This window comes from Tasmannia lanceolata, unplaced genomic scaffold (assembly GCF_043159265.1).
Source record: "Tasmannia lanceolata isolate RefF3 unplaced genomic scaffold, GAP_Taslan_0.1 ptg000012l, whole genome shotgun sequence".
Taxonomy (NCBI): Eukaryota; Viridiplantae; Streptophyta; class Magnoliopsida; order Canellales; family Winteraceae; genus Tasmannia; species Tasmannia lanceolata.
In genome coordinates, this window is record NW_027518689.1 from 52,010,033 (window position 1) to 52,014,541 (window position 4,509).

Below are 4,509 nucleotides of genomic sequence, written 5' to 3' on the forward strand. Positions count from 1 at the left end.
TGCCTAAGGCCAATGCTGCCTCAAGCCCAACAATGCATGCTTCATACTCTGCCATATTGTTGGTGCAATTGAATTGTAACTTAACTGCAAGGGGAACATGCTCATTTCGGGGTGACACAAGCAATGCCCCTACTCCTTGCCCTGTTTGGTTTGCTGCTCCATCAAAATAGAGGGTCCAACCAGTTTCTGGATATTCATCTTCTACTATCATGATCTCTTCATCTGGGAACATCGTCTTGAAAGGCTGATTTTCTTCTCGGGGTGCTTCTGCCAATTGTTCAGCAATGGCTCGGCCCTTTACTGATTTTTGGGTTACATGAGTGATGTCAAATTCAGACAACAACAATAACCATCTGGCAGTCCTGCCTGTTAGGGCTGGTTTTTCAAATAGATACTTCAAAGGATCCATCCTTGACAAAAGCAAGACCTTATGTGATAAAAGGTAATGCCTGAGTCGTTGAGTAGCCCAAACCAAGGCTAAGCAGGTTTTTTCCAGGACAGTGTACTTCTGTTCATACTCCAACATTTTCTTACTAAGATAATACACAGCCTTTTCATGCTTAGTTTCTGGGTCTTGTTGCGCTAGCATACACCCCATGGTGGTTTCTGTTACTGACAAGTAAAGCAGCAATGGATGCCCCGGTATCACTGGTGCTACTATCGGTGGTTCAGACAAACTTTGCTTTATCTTTTCAAAGGCCTGCTGACATTCCTCTGTCCATTCTTTGGAAGAGTTCTTCTTTAAGAGCTTAAAGATAGGTTCACAAGTTGATGTCAGATGAGCGATGAATCGCCTTAGGAACTGTATCCTTCCTAGGAATCCCCGAATTTCCTTCTCGGTTCTAGGCGGCGGCATCTCCTGGATAGCCTTAATCTTCTGAGGATCCACCTCTATACCCCTTTGACTCACCATGAATCCTAACAACTTACCAGAGGTAACCCCGAATACACACTTGCTAGGATTCAGGCGAAGCTGGTATTTGAGTATTCTTTCAAAGAACTTCTTGAGGTTTGGGATGTGATCCCTCCTTTCCCTGGCCTTTACAATCATATCATCAACATAAACTTCGACTTCTCTATGTATCATGTCATGGAGTAAGGCTGTAGCTGCTCTTTGATATGTCGCACCAGCATTCTTAAGACCAAATGGCATTACCCGATAGCAATATGTCCCCCATTGTGTAATGAACGAGGTCTTAGCCATGTCCTCGGGTGCCATCTTAATTTGATTGTAGCCCGAGAAACCATCCATGAAAGATAGTAATTCATGCCCGGCCGTATTGTCCACCAAGATATCGATATGTGGTAGAGGGAAATCATCTTTTGGACTTGCCTTGTTCAAATCCCTGAAATCTACACACATTCTCACCTTTCCATCTTTCTTCGGTACAGGTACTATATTTGCGAGCCATTCTGGATATTCCACCACTTGCAGAAATCCAGCATTCAACTGCTTAGTAACCTCTTCTTCTACTTTCAGGACCCACTCAGGCTTCATTCTCCTTAGCTTCTGCTTTTTAGGTTTAATCCCAGGCAACAAAGGTAGCTTGTGTTGAACAATGTCTTCGCTCAACCCGGGCATATCTTTGTAGGACCAGGCAAAAACTTCTTTATATTCCTTAAGTAGGTTTATTAATTCATCGCGCTCTTCAGATGATAGAGTATTTCCAATTCGTATTTCCTGTATTAAATCTTCTGTTCCGATGTTTATAATTTCGATTTCATCTTTAAGAGGCTGGGCTCGGCGCTCCTCCTCTTGTTTGAGCATATGCTGTAATTCAAAGGGAGTTTCGTCGATCCCCTCTTCCTCGTCTGAGGAGGGAGTGTTATCATTATTATTAAAGTCAGAAGCAAACACAGAGACATACTGAGAATCAGATTTCATTGAATTGAAAGAAGTTACATCATTATCATTGGACTCATCCTGAACAGGCTCAGGATTCACATAGTAAATAAACTCAGAAAATGACTCGCCTGGACTAGGCACTGACACCGATTCACTCGACTTGACTAGACTTGACTTAGCAATATAATAAAGTGGAAAAACATCAGAACTCCAGTTTGAAAGATTTTCTGTTGCAGGTGCAATCTGACTCTGGGGTTCAGTAAAGGTATCATTACTCTGAATAACTGCCACCAGCACATCTTCACAATCTGTCTCTTCTTGTTCTTCAGAATAGTAATCAACATCAGGCACATTTTCTTCAAACAAAGATTCCAGCACATCTGGCTCAAGGTAGACTAACCAGTCCTCAACAGCTTTCTCAACATAATATATCGGCGGTTCTGTTTCTGGGAGAGCAAGGCCACTGAATATTTCAAAACCGGGTATCATGATCCCTGTCACTGAGTCATACCATGGTTCAGAAAACCCATAGTATGGAAAGGTCTCACCTTCTTTGATAAAATGACCATTCATTGATAAGGGATATGGAGCCATTAGGAGTACCCTTCCGGTGCGGCGGATTTCTTCCTTCAATTTCAACAATTCTTTCATGGATTCCTCCTCCTCCTCAGTAGGTATATACCCTAGACCGAAAACTCCAGAGTTTGCTTTGATTGGGCGCCAATGAGACGCTTTGCTTGGATCACGGCCTAAATTCATACCCGGAAAGTAGTTCATTTTTCTCATCATCTTGGCAACCACAGGACTGATGGCAAAAGGCAAATACAACTCCTCCCGAGAGGCATCTTCATAGGAAATAGCAGTAACATCGAATGCGAAACCATTCAAGTTGTAATCATCTGCTTTTGTAACTGGAAGGATCCGAGTTTCTCCTGTTATCTGCCCTATTTCTGGCTCTTCGTCGCCTCTGACAGTGATCAATTTTCCTTCTTTAATGAACTTCAGTTTTTGATGAAGGGTTGAGGCAACAACACCTTCCTTATGCAACCAGGGTCGTCCCAGAAGTATATTGAACGAGGCCTTGATATCAATAACTTGAAATTCCACCTCAAATTCTTGACCGCCTATAACGATCCTGGTGGTAAGGACTCCGACCACATTTCTGCGGGTATTGTCATATGCGAGGATACCAAGGGTTGATTCGGCAAAATCAGTGGGACCGAAACCCAAGGTAATGGCAGTTCTTAATGGACATACATTCAACGCGGATCCATTATCTACCAGCACAGACGGTACTTTCTTGCCATCGCAAACAACAGTGACATGAAGAGCTCTAGCATGATTCCGACCTTGAGGAGGCAGCTCCTGGTCTGAGAAACTAATGGCCCTGGTGGCGTGTGTCAGAGCGACAACTTCAGCTAGTTGCTCTGGAGATATTTCTGAGGACACCTGTGTGGTATTCAGTTCTTTCAACACAGCCTCTCTGTGTTTCTTCGATGCTATCAACAACCCCCAAACAGATATGACAGCCTGAGTTTTCTTCAACTGCTGAACAACTTCATCATCTGGGTCCTTCACGTATTGCGGCTCCTCTCCTCGAGCCAATGCCCCTGGATTTTCGACTCTTAATTCAGCAGGTTTGAAAATTCTTCCACCCCTTGTCACATGTCTGACTTCATCCAATTCTGGCTCACCATAGGTGATAATTTGAGGGACTTGTGGCTCATAGGTGATTACCAAGGGAGGTACAGACTCCCTCAGGTATGATTCATCACAGAAGATGATTTCGGGTTCAGAAATGGGTTCTAAAGCACATATGAGGGTGAGAGGGTCAAACTCAGGATCTCCTATGGTTATGGCATTAACGGCAGCGGGAGGATTAGCATGACCAGGTAGCGGGTTTTGGGTAACATTGGGTCTTGGTTGGAATGCAATGACTTTCTCATCAATAAGTTTCTGGATTCTGAATTTCAAGGCGATGCAATTGTCTGTAAGATGACCAGGACCCCTGTGATACTCACAGTGTAGGTCGGCTCGCCAATTGGCAGGTAAAGGATTGGGGGGAGGCCGGGTGGCAGGTAGGGTTATGCGACCTGAAGCCAGACACTGCTTAAGCACCTCCGAAGATGGAATGGGAAGAGGAGTAAATTCTACCCGGGCTTGTTGCCGAGGTGCGGTCGCAGGTTGAGCATAGTCCATTACTAGAGGTTCCTGGGATTTAGAGGATTGAGCATTGGAATGGGAGATACTACTGACTTGGGCTGGTGGGGATTTTTTGAAATCTCTAGGATTTGGGTTGCTACGGTTGAATACACCTTGAGCCATAGCCTCCTCTATCTGGGTGCCAGCCACAATGAAGTGTTTGAAGTCTGGATAGTATTGCAATGACATGTGATACTGGAGCTGGGGGGAAATATTTTTCATGATTATCTGGACTTGCTCCTCCTCAGACGGGCGCTCCATCATCTGAGCTGCTATTCTCCTCCATCTTTTCACAAAAATCAGAAAGGATTCTCTCGAGTCTTGTTTTGTTCTCTCTAAATCCTTTCTGGTGATTTCTGTCCCATCATCATATTTGAACTGCCTGATGAATTGCTCGCCGATATCCTTCTGTAGACACCCCATTTTGCTCTACCTTAATCGATAAAGAAATTAGGGTTTAT